The following is a 16,347-nucleotide window of genomic DNA, read 5'->3' as shown; positions in this document are numbered from 1 at the left end:
AATTCTGCTATGACTGTTTAAGAAAGAAGACTTTTTACAGAAAAGCTTATGAGATTTGAAGGTGCTTATGAGATTTGTTCCATTTTTCCTGAAAGCAAATATTTCATGTTTTATTTGTTGTTTCATCTCTTATTTTATCCAGGTGTCTTTTTTCCAGAAATGATTCATCATTTCACAAAGACTGTGAAGAGAAAGATGGAATTCAGAGATCACTGCTAGAATCTGATGGTGTGGAGACAGCTCAATGATTCAAACCACAGGACTTTCTTATTTTTCAAACCAGGTTCTAGTTTCCACGTCAGGCATTTATAACTAATTCATGAAGACAAGCTTCGGGCTTATTTTCTTACTTGTCTATCCTGTGTTTGCAGGCTCTTCCATAGCTTTACATGAGCCTGGCTTCCAGCAGGGACTACTGATTTCTCTAGTTTTTCAAAGTTTTCTTGAAGCCATTATATCACCACTAAAAACAAGTGGCCATTGAATGGGAACGCCAATTTTTTGGCTTCCCAACAATCTGCACCGTGTAATATGGAATTGTCTGTCCTACATTACTAACTAGGGAACCAAAATAAGGTGCCATTCTTTTTAATATTCAAATTAAGTTTCCCTAACCCCCCAATCCACCTGTGGGGGAAAGTATTTCTTCCATTCCTGTGGTCTTTCTTTCCCAAGACTCAGAGGCATTTGATGAGTCCACTGGGCCAGTTTTGATGACCAACTCTTCCAGGAGAGAAAATAGTACACCCTCCTTGGTCAGAGTCTTAGTCTGATCAGGCTGTTGTAAGAAAAAATACCATAGACTGTATGGCTTAAAACACAAACACTTATTTAGGTGGATGGGTGACTCAGTTGGTTGACTGTCTGACTCTTGATTTTGGCCCAGGGTCATGGGATTGAGCCCCGCATCGGTGTCTGTGCTGAGCATGGGGTCTGCCTGAGATTCTCTTTCTCTCTCCCTGTGCCCCTGCTTGCATGTGCTTTCTCTCTCTCCCTCTCTCTCTTTCTCTCTCAAATGCATACATACCTACACACATACATACATAGGTACACTTGTTTCTCATAGGCTGAGAATTCCAAGCTCAAGGCCCTGGTAGATTTGGTGTCTGGTGAGGGCTCTCTTCCTGGTTCATAGAAGGCTGTCTTCTTGCTGTGTCCTTACATGGTGGATATATCAAGGGAACTTTCAGAGGTCTCTATTATAAGGGAATGAATCACCACTCAAAGGCCCCCACCTCCAACTATTATCACATTGGCAGTTAGGATTTCAAGATATGAATTTTGGGGGAATACAAACATTCATCTACAGCAATCAGTCAAGTAGGTGGCTCTCTTTAGCTGTAGTGATTTTATTGCCACGGTGCCAATGCAGTCTTTGTCTGCTGGAGAAATCATAGCACATCTGCCAATGCTGACCTGATAGGAGTTTCTCCCCATTCACGGAAGAGCAGCATTCGTGTCTCATTTTGCTGAGATTGCTCTCAGACCTATAGCTTTATAGAGACACAGTTCCCCACCCCACACACAAACTCTGTCACTATCCCAAGGTCACTCAAGATGGTAAAGCAGCTGGGGCAGAGGTGTCCAATCTTCCAATACATGTTCTTCCCAGGATTGCATCCTCCACCCAAACGGCACTTACTACTATGGCTTAATTAGGAAACACTCCTTGGAAAATGAGTGCCCAGTTCTGCTTTACTACACGCATGGTGATAGGCCAGGATCTACCGAATCGGAGGCGCTGATGACAGTCCAGGCTCCATAAAGCCAAGGGAAGGTCAACAACCACATTAGATCTCTCCATCCTCCTACTCCAGAGCCCACCGACTTCCTGACCTACCAGGATTCATGGCCTGCCATCAACAATATAGATTCACTATCCCAACACACACAGACTTGATTCCCCATAACGCATCAACCAGGAATAAGTAGCAGGAGTCTTAAAATAACATTGTTACACAGTTCTCTGATTCAGCTCCACTAGGTCTGTGGGAACTCGAGTACCTCTCCCCTCAAAATGTAGCATGACACCTGTGGGAATTCTCAGGGGTTCCTACACATGTTTGGTGAAACACTTCTTTGAATATTCAGGTTTTGCTTCTCTCAACAATCACAGCTCTTTCTGGCTGTTCACCACGAAACTTTCTCTTGTTGTGGCTGATCCAAAGCCCTAGTTCCAACTGCAACCTGTCGTCAGTCAGCAACATCAATGCCTGCAACACCAGCGTGCCACACTGCCTCCCACCTGGCCAGGCCCTAGCATATGACAAAGCCACTGGTGGTTCCCAGCAAAGCCACATCAAAGCTGGTGCTGTGCCCACTGAGGGAGCTACGCTGCATCAACGCCAGCTCTGGAGGCCTCTGTTGCGGGTTCCTCATCCCCAAGAGCTCATTAGCTCTTTCCCTGTCTGACTTCAGTGCTTCTCCCTTGGACACAGGGAGAAGCCACCTAAAAGCTTCCCGATGACGAGGAGGCAGAATGATCCGGGGCCACCCCTCAGTTATGATATTTTCATTTTGCCCTTGCTTCATCACCAAATATCCTTTTGATTTTCCTTTAGGACCTACACTTTCCCACACAGATGAGTAACGCCGTGTTTGCTGTGTGAAGAGAGAGACCCTCTAAAAGAGAAGATGTCTATTTTATAATAGCCTTCTCCACAGGCCCAGGGATTTAGAGCACTGTAGAGTTCTTTGAGAAAAAATGTCAACTTTCTTAAATCCATGAGGGGAAAACTGTCAGCTCTATTCCTAAGGAGTCAATTAATTAAAGTTAAGTCCCCTCAAACACCACCAAATGCCAGCTCCAGATTAAAGGGTGTGCGCATGCATTACGCTTTGACCTCTTGTCACCGGTCGAGTACCTGGCAGATTTGTGGAAAGTAGCTTGTGTGCTGATCCAACAGAAATGGGTATTAGCTCACAAGGAAGGAAGATAATGAGTTCAAGGACAATCTCAACCATTTTAAGTTTGGGACTTCTCATCTTTTTCCCCAGCCCCCTCTGCTCTTTGCAAAGCTTTCATCTTTTTGCTTTCCCCACCCACACGTGTATTTCTTGAATCACTCCAGTACCGTCTTCTCATGGGGTTGTGACAGGGTTGAAGGACTACTTTGAAGTCTGTCTGGTTTCAGGTTTGAATAGGTACCTCTCTGAGGCAACCCTACCTCCCCTCTGGATGTTGCAAAGATGCAGAAAGATCCTGACGCAAGGCTCCCAGCTCAGTGCCAGGCTTGGAGGCTTACAGAAGAGGCAGCTGTCATCAACTGTAAGTAAGAGCTAAATTCCCACATTGGGAAAAAGGTGGTTTTGCCATCTGTGGAGCACCAGCCTCGTGGGGGGTACTTAATGTGGTCCTTCCAAGCCTAACCCTGTGCCATCAGGGTGACACCAGTGGGAAAGTTCAGGATCTGAGATTTCTTCTCTACTTTTCATCTTCCACATACTTCTGTTAAAAGGTAATCTCCAGTCTAAGCAGTTGCCACTCCTTTCTACCATTAGAGATTAGTTTACTAGACTACTTTCCCAAATAAGTAGAGGAAACAGGGCACAGAGCAGGAAAGTTCAAGAATGCTGGGTATTAAGAATTAAAAGAGACACACAGCTAAGTGAAGGAGAAAGAAGCAAATAAATGGAATATCCACAGTGTACCACAACAACCCAGTTAAGTAGGTATTAATCCCCCTAGAGTAGGTACTCATTATTTTGGGATTTTTAAGCATGAGAAAACTGAAGTTCAGACAGGTTAATAATTTGAGCCACCACTGACTATGAACTAGAGATTCCAAATCAAGATAGCCCAATCCTTCTGTATGATACCTCCCTGGAGTCTAACTCATCGCTTGAACCACTTTCCCAGGGAAGCCCCAGCTGGTAGAGTCCCCACCCCTCCTTACCCTGGGGATGGATGGTTGCAGAGATATCTCTTTGGAGGCCTGATTTCTCTGCTTCTTCAGCTGCTGGTTGAGAGTCTAGTTGGAGATGTCTTAAAGCAGATGCCCTGTAATAACCATTAAAGATAACTAGCATACTAATACTATTGTTTATAGAGATTCTGCTGCACCACTCTGCTAAGCAATTTACAGACCCTGTCTCAGAGAGAATGCAAGTTAGTCAAATACCATCACCGGTCATTGGCAGTCGACCTTTTCCTTGGAACCCCAAAGCCACACAATCTCAATGTGTGTTCAGGTCATGGAACGAGCTTGTTAACTGATCTAGAAACCAATTTCCTTTTATTTTTCTCTGCCGATTAAACTCCCTCACCTGCTGTCTCCCGATCCTGAAATAAAATTTTAGGGATGTCTCTGGTTTCCAATAATGCTTACATAATAAAAGTTCTCTGGTTACCTTCACACATTATTAATCCAGTCCAGCTGAAAATTACAGAGGTCAGTCTGTTATAGTAGAATAACAACAAAACTCCATACTCATTCAGAGTTAAAGCCTCTCCTTATCCCTCCATCCGGGTCTGTTCTACCCTGGAATTCTGCCATGAGGAAGGAGAGGGGCACATGTTGGGCCTCTTCTCTCTTGTCCTCCCATCTCTCCCCCGCCGTTTCTGTTTCTAATTGCTCCGTGACTAGGCCCAAGGGTAGAGGAGAGAGAGAAGGTACAGATATAAATTGGTGTCAGTGCCCTTTAGGCAGGGGGCATATCTGAGGTTGGCTTCTTTCTGGTGGGTATGTCAACAGGTTCCTAGGAAAATCTATCTGGAGCCTTTGGCCATGGTGCCTTTTTCCTGGCCACCTATCACCCCGTTGACCTCTGGGCTTCAGAGGTCTATACCTCCTTAGGGTCCTTTTAGTCATCCGGACTATCCTTGTGGGCAGGCTGGCTCTCTCATGTGAGGCCCAGAACTGATCCAGGGAAACCATCACTTCTGCCCTTCCAGCTCCTTCCCTCTCCAGGAGGCACACCCTCCAGTTCCTCTGCCACATCCAGGCTGACCTAGCCAGAGAGTCAAGCCTGGGGACGGGCTGTGCAAGACACAAAGACCACTATTTGTATGCTCCCTCGAAGCTCCCTTCGCTTGGCTTATGGGGTAAAGCCCTCCCATTTTCCATAGCAAAACTTGGGGTGAGTGAGGGAGGGAGAAGAGAAATACGACAGCACTTTGAACTGCCTGCAAAGAAAATGTCTGAATTCTTGGTCTATTTCACAGAGCGTCTGCCATCTCCTTAACAAATGGGATCTAACATATTCGGCACCTCATCTTTTATTCTGTGGTTGGAGGCTCCACTGGGACAGCACAGACCCATCTTTGGGTCATACAAGACTTCATCTTGTATGGTAGAAGGGGAGGGTTGCATTCTGTGCTCAAAAGATTCTCAAAGAAACCACGAAGACGAGGCTGGGCAAAGCTCCACAATAGAGAAGACATCAGTACATGCAGCTAGGAGTATATACAACTGCAGGACAGACAGAGGGACAAGGAGAGGCATAAATGAGAGCAGATCCATAGACCTAAGAAATAATAGGAGATAAAGATTTCCCTACCAACATAGGGGTGCCTGGGTCACTCAGTTGGTTAAGCAACCAACTTGGGCTAAGTCATGATCTCGCAGTTTGTGAGTTCAAGCCCCGCGTCGGGTTCTGTACTAACAGGTCAGAGCCTGGAGTCTGCTTCAGATTCTGTATCTGCCTCTCTCTCTCTCTCTTCCCCTCCCCTGCTCACGCTCTGTCTCTCTCTCTCAAAAGTGAATAAATTAAAAAAAAAATTCCCTTCCAATACAAGAGAGACTACAGACTTTTTCAAAAGTGAGACCATACCCAGCCATCTTTAACTGTCATAACACTAATACAGGGACCTGGACCGTGCACCTGATATGGTCCTCCGTTGGGTGTGATGAGAATAGAGACTGAAGGAATATTAAGGCTGAGAAGTAATCATTTCAGCCCTCAAATAACACCCAGGAGTTTCTGAAAAGTTTTACAGAAAATTACAACCATATGAAAAGCAAGTTGCCCCAGACCTGGTGTGAGTCTTTTCATCTTATAAATCAGTGTATCCAAGCCTGTGCTTCTAAGTGGCAGAAAACATCAACAAAGGAACCAACTATTTTGAAGTCAGAGGTTTTTTCAGGCATCGAGCAGAGTTTAGAGTCAGCTTACTTACTAGCAGTAATCAGCTTTCTACTTTCCAGAGATCTTCTTTGCCTGGAATTAATCTGTAGATAATCTGGATTAAAGAGTTCCAGCCTATTAATAATATGGACCACCTCCACCTGTTTCTGTGACAGGTACAAGACTATGGAAACATAGTTAGTCACTACCTTTTGCCCTCCTCAGCTTTCTTTTCTTTTCTTTTCTTTTCTTTTTTTTAATATGAAATTTATTGTCAAATTCATTTCCATACAACATCCAGTGCTCATCCCAACAGGTGCCCTCCTTAATGTCCATCATGCACTTTCCCCTCTCCCCCACCCCCCACCAACCCTCAGTTTATTCTCAGTATTTAAGAGTCTCTTATGTTTTGCCTCCTTCCCTCTCTGTAACTTTTCTCTCCCCCCTTCTCCTCCCCGCTGGTCTTCTGTTGAGTTTCTCAGGATCCACATAGGAGCGAAAACATATGGTATCTGTCTTTCTCTGTATGGCTTATTTCACTTAGCATCACACTCTCTAGTTCCATCCACATTGCTACAAATGGCCAGATTTCATTCTTTCTTATTGCCAAGTAGTATTCCGTTGTATATATAAACCACATCTTCTTTATCCATTTGTCAGTTGATGGACATTTAGGCTCTTTCCATAATTTGGCTATTGTTGAGAGTGCTGCTATAAACATTGGGGTACAAGTGCCCCTATGCATCAGCACTCCTGTATCCCTTGGGTAAATTTCTAGCAGTGCTACTGCTGGGTCATAGGGTAGATCTATGTTTAATTTTTTGAGGAACCTCCACACTGTTTTCCAGAGCGGCTGCACCAGTTTGCATTCCCACCAACAGTGCAAGAGGGTTCCCGTTTCTCCACATCCTCTCCAGCATCTATAGTCTCCTGATATGTTCATTTTAGCCACTCTGACTGGCGTGAGGTGGTATCTCAGTGTGGTTTTGATTTGTATTTCCCTGATGACCTCCTCAACTTTCTAAGGAAGAATCTTTGAACTGCTCAGCTTTTGAACTCTAAGGGCAATAGGTAAAGTGAAAAAAAGTGCTTAGAGACACTTCATATTCACATAAATTCAAAGAGGGAAGGGAAGGGAAGGGAAGGGAAGGGAAGGGAAGGGAAGGGAAGGGAGGGGAAGGGAGGAAGGAAGGAAGGATAAAAAGACAAAGAAAGACAGAAAGGCAGAAAGAAAGAAAGAAAGAAAGAAAGAAAGAAAGAAAGAAAGAAAGAAAGAAAGAAAGACACAAGTTCTCTGAAAAGGAAAATTTCCAGAAACATCAGGGAGAGGAGGAAGCAAGCGTTAAGTATCTAGAGCACTGGAGAGAAAGCCAGCATGTCCCGGAGATTTGTAGACTGTTGGGAGAGCTTTGAAGGAGCTACTCCTGGGCAGGGTGGGGCCTCACAGAGTGGACCAGGTAAAGAGGTTTCCAGGCATTTCAGTCTTGCGTTATGTGATGCAACCCTCCTTCAGACACCTTCACTATAGACATTATGTTTCAAGACTTGTGGAAAGCGGAAGTGCTCTTTTATACATGCTATTGACTTGGGCTAGACCTTAGACCAGGGGTTGATGGACACAATTTGGGTGGCATGAGAAAGGGTCACATTCATGAGATGATGGCAGTTGACCTGCCCTTGAGAATGAAATGTCATGGAAATGGCCCAAACCTGGCAAGAGCCTTTGACCCTAACTCACATGTGCTTATGAGCAAGACAGATGAGCACCCACATGACCTCCCCCACATGTCCACTCCTGCTCCTCTCCCCTCAGTGCATCCTTTCAGTGATGGCTGAGCCCTGCCATGTCTGCTGGAACCTACATCACCTCACGCAGGCCCCCCCACGTTGTTTCCAGGAAATAGTCCCAAAATATACAACCATTTCTGACTGTGCTTGATTTATTTTTTTCCATGGATTTTTCTGTATTTTCCAAATGTACTTTGATAAACAAATAATATACATGGTTATAGTCCTTTGATAGGCACACATGTTATTTTTTTTTTAAAAAGCAAGCAAATCATCTTCTTAATTGTAATAGTGATTCAACAGTCAGTCAATTATAGTTGCTTATAGAATCCATGTCTATGGACATTTCCAAAGAATAACATCAATGACTCTGACTTTGGTAATTTGGAAGTTAGCCCTCTTGGAAGGATGGAACTCAAATCAATCATCCTTAATTGGCTCTTCTCTGTAATAAGGAAATTCTACTTCCTCCCTTAGCTTCCTCCCTGCCAATCCATTTTTATGCTTTAGCCTGAAAGATCAATGTCAGATGACACACACTTGGGCCGTCTTCAGAAATATACAGTGTTAACAGCTGAATTTAAGCCACATGGCTCTGCAAGATTTTTAAGGTCTTCCGTACACCAGCTACTTCACCTCTCAGATCCCACCAGCTACAGCTGACACCCTCCATGTTCCAGCCCCAGCCCTAGGTACATCCCGGCTACCTCTGCTCCTGCTGGAGTGAGACCCCCACTCCCTTCATCTCCCCACTGCCCACATCCACTAGACCCTTTAAGGTCCACATCAGGTGTCCTATCCTCCCATGCACCCTCTCCTGTCAGCCTTCATCCATGCCATGTCAATAGCTTCCATCTTTAAATTTCTTTGAATTTATCACTTGTACTATCTGCAGGGTTTTTTTCTGTCTCTGATTCTCTACTTAGTTGTTCTGCACAATTTAACTCTTTGGTATATTATAGTATATCATTACAATCCTACTTACGATGCCACCGTGGCAATAAAAGAATGATGCAGGCCCTCCCATGAGCGGGCTTTAGACTGCACCTTCTGGCAAGGAAGCTCACCAAGTTCAGTTGTCAGTCCATCTGATCCCCAGAGATCCATTTACTTCAGATTCATATTTTAATTGACTTAGAAGGGCTCTTTTACTACCATCATAAAAAATAACCAAGAAAGTTACCTTAAGAGGCAATAGTTTCACATTACAGGCTATAGAACCAATCGTATTGCTAAGCATGTAAATGACACATTTAAATTGTACAACAAAATGGATCAAAAATTTGTTCTTTGGGATATTTACAGACATCAGAGATACCTGCAAAGAATACACAGCAGTCAAATACAATCAGTAAATACTGGGTCAAATGAGCAGATGTCTTTCGTGTAGACTTTCTTAAAGTTTCATAACATTGGCACTGGGGATCTCCCTGAGTGGGTTAGTGTACGTATGTGGGTATTTCCGCAACCGAGATGACCAGAGGCCCATTTTCCTATGGCGTGAGTTCTGGGGTGCGTGTTCCATGGCACTCTTTCTGGCTGATGTTGATGTGGTTCACACGTTCCCTTCCAAAGCCTCCTCGGCAGGATCTTGCTTGAACCTTCAGCGAGGGGCCTCTAAGGGAAATGTTTATTTTCTGTTCCTCACTTCCTCTGTGCTCTGTTCCTCTTCTGGTCATGGGAAGGCCCTTTGCTCCTGTTCTGCGCATGTCACATGTTTAGTGCTGAGCCACATCCCAGAGTGCGAATAGTTCTTAGCCTCTTTCTGCATTTGTTCAGTTGGAATTGCAGTTCAGAGAGGCAGCCCCACGTGCTGACTGACAGTGTGGACTCTGGAGTCCCATGGCCTGGCTTTCAGTGATCACTGCCCCGGCTGTATAAACCTGGGGCATTTCTTCAACTCTCAGTGCCTCACGTATAACGTGGCAACAATTACAGAATACACTTCATGAGATTTTGTGGGGAGTTAAGACAGAATCTGACCTCTAGTGCATGCTGTTGGTGTGAATCAGTGTTAATCTTCAAGAATTCTGTTTCTCCGACCATAGCTTCTTGCTGTTACTATTGGCTATTGCGAGGACCCATGCAAATCCTAAGACATCAGGAAGCCTAGCTCATGATTTTTGAAAACGACTTGCTGTACTTGCCGGAGAAAATTTTTCTTTCTGTTCTTGGGTGGGAAAAAGAGAATAATAGCAAGAAACAAGTACCTGTTCTTAAGGAGAAGAGAACAGTTTCTGGGCTAAGTGTGACCTCAAGGAGTTCTTTTCTATGACTCTGCTCTGGGGGTCAGCAACCTTCTGTCAATAGACAGACAATAAATATTTTAGGTTCCACAAGATGAAAGGTCTGTGTGGCAACCGGTCAACTCTGCTATTATAGTGTGAAAGCAGCCATCAGCCGTACGTAACTGAATGGGCATGGCTATCTTCCAGGAAAATGTTATTTACAAAATCAGAAAGCTGGCTGGATTTCACCCATTGGTCTTGTTTTGTGACCTCTGCTCTGTTATAAACCTTGGATTTCCCAGCCATGGGATTTGAATAGGAGTTCTGGGGTGTCTCCGTCTACCAAATGTGAGTAAGGCATCTGACCGCTCTGGAAACCAGTAGAAGTGAGAGAAGCCAGTCCAAGGGAAAGACCAACAAATGTTTGGAAATAACTGCAGGGAACGGATGCACAGTCCCGGCCACGTTGTAAACTTTTGGATCAACTCTGTCGAAGCCTGACCTACCTCGGGAGTCTTGGTTATATAAACCCATAAATTCCCATTATTGTTCAAGCCACACTGAGGCGCATTTTCTTGTCATGTGGAAACCAAAATCTTCTACTGAGACAACATGCTTATAGCTCAATGAAGTACACCAATGAACAATTTATGGTGGATGCTCTTGGTGTTCAATTTGCGTTTTATCTCTAGTTAAAACTTTTGCTGACTGACTCAGAAAAGAAATTTAATGATGAAACCCCCATCCCCAGATGAATTCAGAGTCATTCATTTAAACATTTCTAAGCGCTTTCGTCATTTCTAAAGTGCTTGAGGACATTATCCTTCAAGTATCTGTTATTTCTAGTTTATTTATAAAGCTCTCTTGTATTTTGGTTTTATTGCTTCTGGCTCTTCTGTTATTTTACATAATAAAAACAAGCAAAGTCACCCATCAATCTACAACCCCTCAGAGGTCTGACTCTAGTTGAAAAGGACTCTGGATAAAATCAGGAGAGGCTTTTGCTATGCCTTCATAAATCAACTTTTGCTTGTAAGCTTTCTTTAATGCCTCAGTCAGCCCTGAACATAAAGTTCCCTGATGCTGTGGCTACCATTTCTGTCTTGTCTAAAGCAGACATTTCTGTCTTGTCTAAAGTAAAGGTGGTACTCAGGCAGAGGGGTCCGTAAGTGTTTTCCGAGTCCACTAGAGATGCTGCATCTTGAACACAAGAAATGGTCAAGGACTTACTGATGGCATTTATGCCACAGGTAGGCACCTTCCCTATGAGGTCTCTGAGTACATGGCAGAAACTCCACACCAGACATCACCCATCCTCGCTCATTCACACCCTCAGACATTCCCTGTGCTCACGGAGCCTCACTGACTTGCAGACCAATCTCCAGAGGGCTGAGAATGACCCAGTCTTCGCCTTGTACATCAGTTCCACACCGGCCAAATGACAGCACTCCTGAGACCCAAGGTCCCACCTGGACATTAGGGATGAGTCAGTGATTTTGTTCATATGATGAGTCAGTTTTCTGTGCTGCTGTAACAAATTACAGTAAGCTTCGTAGCCTAAAACAACACAAATTTCATATCTTACAGTTCTGTAAGCAGAATTCTGATGTGAGTCTCACTGGACTAAACTCAAGATGTCAGCTAGGCCTTCTGGAGGCCATAGGAAAGAGTTTCCTCATCTTTTCTGGCTTCCAGAAGCTGCCCGTGGTCCTTGGCTCATGGCTCCTTTTCACCTCCAAAACCAGCAAACAGGGACTGAGTCATATCAAGTTGTTCCAATTTATTTTCTGCCTCCCTCTTCCACTCAGCTAATCCAGGATAATCTCCCCATCTCAAGGTCAGATGATTAGCCATTTTATTTCTACCTGCCGTCTTAATTCCCCTTTGTCATGGAGCCTATCATATTCATAGGTGTCAGGGATTAGAACGCAGACATCTTTGGGGCCATTATTCTGCTTACCACAGGGGGACAGACAAGGAAAAAACAAATAAAATATACTTAATGATAGATGATGATAAAAACAATAGAGAAAAGCAATAAAGGAGAAGGAATTGGGTATGCTAGACAGGTGTATTCTTTTATACAGGTTGATCCAAAAGGTCTCATGATTTGACTCTCATGAGTAAAAATCTCTGAGAGATAAGGGAAGTATCCAGGCAGGTATCTTTGGGGAAAGCCTTCCTGCAAAGGGGACAATTAGCATCAAGTGAGGGCAGGCTGAGAGTGTCAGGTCAGAAGAAGGAGAGGGTAGCTGAAACTGTCTGAGGTACAGAGGGAATGAGAGAAGAAGATGGACAGAGTGTGGGAATGGGGGGCATCACATCACACTTTGCAGGCTAATGCAAATGACTTTGGATTTGGTTTAGCATAAAATGGAGAGGTGGGGGTTTTTTCTTCAGTATTTATTTATTTATTTATTTATTTATTTATTATTTTAGAGAGAGAGAGAACACACATGTGAGCAGGTAAAGGACAGAGAGGGGGGAGAGAGAGAGAATCTCAGGCAGGTTCCATGCTCAGTGCAGAGCCCAACACAGAGCTCGATCCCATGACCAACATCGTGACCTTAGCCGAAACCAAAAGTTGGATGCTTAACCGACTGAGCCACCCAGGCACCTCATCTTCAGTATTTTTAGAAAAATTTTATTTTTAAATAATTGTCGATTTCCAGAAGAATTACAATTATCATCCAGAAAGACCCCGTATACTTTTTACCCAGCTTCCGATCATATTAACATCTTTTATTACCCTGGCATTTATCAAAACTAAGTAATTTAAAGTTGGTACAAAGCTATTAACTAAACAGGTTACCGATTACAGGTTTGGGAGAAGATTCCCACAGAGGTGAGTGCTCTTCTTTTCATGTATCACGGGGCACACGATATCACCATGGTTAAGTACTGGTGGCGTTAACTCTGATCACTTGATTAAAGATGTGTCTGCCAGGATTCTCCACTGTGAAGTTCTTTTCTCCTTTCCATACGCTGTTCAATGGAAGTGAATCCTACGTTCAGCCCACACTCGAGGGAATTAAGTTCCAGCTCCTGTAGTAAAGAGTTATCAAAGAATTTGTGAATATATGATAAAACTGCCACAGTAATTAATGAGTATTTCGCAGCAGATACGTTGAGGCTATGGATGTATCCTGCTTCTCCTTAAAGCTTTACCTGCTAATATTAGCATCTATCAGTGGATCTTGACTCTAACAAGTAGTGTTCTTATGCTCATTTTCTATTTCCTTCATCCCTACTATGTTTACTATTTGGAATTCTTCTGTATGGAAGATTTAACCGTTCTCCCCTATTTATTCAGTTACTGATATCAGGATACACTTGTGTATAATCATTTTGTTCTTTGGATTATAATCCAATACTGTCATTATTCTCTTGTTTCTCCAACTTTTCTGGCTTTGGACATTGAGAACTCTTTCAGATTAGTTCCTGTGTCCATTTGACATGCTTCCATTTCCTTTTTTGTTTTACGCATATTCTTATGTTTTGGTACTACAAGATACAGTTGTGTTTTCTTGGTACTACAAGATTCCTTGGAGGGGTGACGTGGTGACTCAACCAGGCAAGTGCCTGACTCTTGATTTCGGCTCAGGTCACAGTCGCATGGTTTGTGAGATCAAGCCCTGAGTCAGGCTCCATGCTGACAGCATGAGGCTGCTTAGGATTCTCTCTCTGCCAACCACCCCCATCCTGCTTGTGCTCTCTCTCTGTCTCAAAATAATTTAAAATTAAAAAAAAAATTCTTGATACTCCAGGCTCATCTTGTATTTTCTCTATACCAGCCCTAGAATTACCCACTGCTCTTAGCAACCCTGGTTCCTCTAACTGGGGCACGGTATTAAAAACCCAAGATCTGGGTGCAGGTGTCTCACTGGAGAGATTTGGGGAGAAGAGATACACATTCTGACTTATGTTTTCAAATGATGAGTCTTCTTACGGCTGGGTTGAAAATAGCTACATGGGGGTGATTGTTGCAATAATCCAGACTCCCTGACTTTAATCTAGGAAAGTTGTACAGTGAATAATCCCATCACTGTGAAGTACCCCAGAGCCTTTTCCATGAGCCAGCACACAAACCACAGCTATCCTTTATTTGTCAAACTCTGACACTGAGCCCCACCGTGTCTCAGGCATTATGCTCTCTGCTGATGGTGCAGATATGAAAAACAGCACTCCCTCTCCCTGGGACTTTCACAGACTGCTACAACAGGCACAGCACAGTGTGATACGGAGGGGAGTAAAAAATTGTAAAAGGTAAAGCGTTGGGATAAAAGAGAGAGTAACTTTTTATCGGAAGGCCAAGAAAGCAGAATGCAAGGTTGAGAAGGTAGTACTGAAGTCCTATTGATGTGGTTGGAATCTGGCTTTTACCATGTATTAGCTGATGACTCTGAATCTTCGAGCCTCAATTCCCTTACCCGGAGGAAATGACATCACCTACTCGTAGGGATCCTGCCACACCCACCACAGAGTTTCGTCCTCATCCTGTACTTCACGGTTCTCCTATAGCTGCGGGGAGAGGGGACCATATGTCAGATTGTGGCCAATACAATGCGGAGGAAGTGATGGAATCCCACTCCGAGACCTGGCCCCTAAAGCCCCCCTATGATCTCTCACTTACTCCCTCCCTTCTATGCAAAAGACTTCAGGATAGTGGAGGTGCATTGCCACCCTCTGCTCACTGCTTCAAGGACAGCACTCACAAGAGCTGTGCAGTCACGAGCATAGCTCCAGACACTGCACGAGAGCAAGAAACACCCTGGCTGCAATTCTGGGACTACATACTGCAGCGGTTAGCCTATCCTGATTAGTATACCACGTCAAAGTTTGCTGGAACACTAAGGGAGATCAAAAGCCTGTGATAAGCCCTCAGTAACTGATAGCCTTTGTTATCTTAGCCATGATGTGTAGGAGAAACACTGAAGAGTGGGGACTTGAAAGTATTTACTAGGTGCATGGAAGGCGAGAGGAGCTTAGAGCTTTGAGATGAGGGTACAAAAATGCCAAGTAAAAAAAAAAGGAAAAGGGGGAGAAGTAGTGTCAAAAAGGGAGGAGGGGGGGAAATGACATGAGACAAAAGGAAGGAAGAGCCATCCGTGTCACTGGAGAAGCAGCTGCCCTAAACATGTGTCCTTCCCCGCACCCCCCCCCCCCACCATGTCCAGCCTGTGACACGCACAGTGGCGTGGCCAGGCTCGCCGTGCCTGAGACAGCTGCCCAGAGCCTCGCTGATACTCCTCCCTCAGCTGTTCCAGATCCAGACAAAGCAACTGGAGGCCTGGCTTTTTCATTTGTTTGAACCTGCTGGCAAGATCCCTCCTGGACCCGCTTGTTTTTACTATTTGAAATGTGTTTCTTTTATCACCTTCCGGTCACAGGAATAGTCTTAATGGAGTGTAGGATCCAAATTGGGGGCAGAAATTCTCCACTCAGGAGACGCCAACCAAACAAAGGACAGAGGTGTTCTTTGTCTCTCTGGCCTGTCAGGGAACAAAGGACAAACGCGTAGAATAGGGTTAGAAAAGCTGCAAAGGATACTTTTCTTTAACAACCCCTGTGAGCAACACAGACGTTTCCCTGGGCTTTGGGGCTCACCATGTAGCCAATACAACTGCTTTCAACCGTGCACAAGAATGTTTGAGAAGAGTCTTCATGCTTTTGAAAGGTACTATTGGGGTGCCTAGGGGATTCAGTTGGTTGAGCATCTCTTAATTTCATCTTGGGTCGTGGTCCCAGGGTCATGGGATTAAGCCCTACAATAAGGCTCCATGCTGAGCATAGAGTCTGTTGAGGATTCTCTGTCTTCATCTCCCCTCTCCCCTGCTCGCACTCTAGATAGATAGATAGGTAGATAAATGGTACTACCTATTTAGGTTTTTGCTAAACTCAGTAGAGTTCACTTAACCAAAAAGTCATTGTCCTGGGGCCCCCATAAATGTTGTTGAGCTCTGAGGATGGTTAGGTTATGGCTTCTGCTTAGGCGATGAATAGGAACCATGTCGACAGCCAGAAAATTGACACCTGGCCGATCAGACCAAATCTGCCTCATTTATTATGGAAATCTTATCCCCCAGAAAACCACATGTTAGGAAAAATCTAGGAGTCAGTGTTTCCAGGCAAAAGGACCACCCGTGGGTGAAAAACAGGAAATAGCTAAAACAAAGAAAACCAGATCCAAATAAAATTTGGAGGCATGTGAAAGTTATGAACCCTTTAGAGTGAGATGTTTAAGTCCCGGCCTCAAAAATTCTGT

At 44.2% G+C, this 16,347-nt stretch overlaps 1 long non-coding RNA gene across 1 annotated transcript in view; it reads left to right on the top strand.

Moving 5' to 3' along the window:
• Positions 1–140: 140 nt before the first annotated feature.
• The window catches only part of LOC128315083 (uncharacterized), a 65,310-nt gene continuing 49,103 nt past the window's right edge, over positions 141–16,347 (top strand). Inside the window, exons 1-2 of the long non-coding RNA XR_008297483.1 lie at positions 141–228; positions 3,145–3,268. This is a non-coding gene — a long non-coding RNA (uncharacterized LOC128315083). The remainder of the gene's footprint in view (positions 229–3,144; positions 3,269–16,347) is intronic.

The sequence above is a fragment of the Acinonyx jubatus genome, chromosome A1 (genome assembly GCF_027475565.1).
Source record: "Acinonyx jubatus isolate Ajub_Pintada_27869175 chromosome A1, VMU_Ajub_asm_v1.0, whole genome shotgun sequence".
In the NCBI taxonomy this organism is placed as follows: Eukaryota; Metazoa; Chordata; class Mammalia; order Carnivora; family Felidae; genus Acinonyx; species Acinonyx jubatus.
This window is presented reverse-complemented; position numbering and strand designations above follow the sequence as displayed.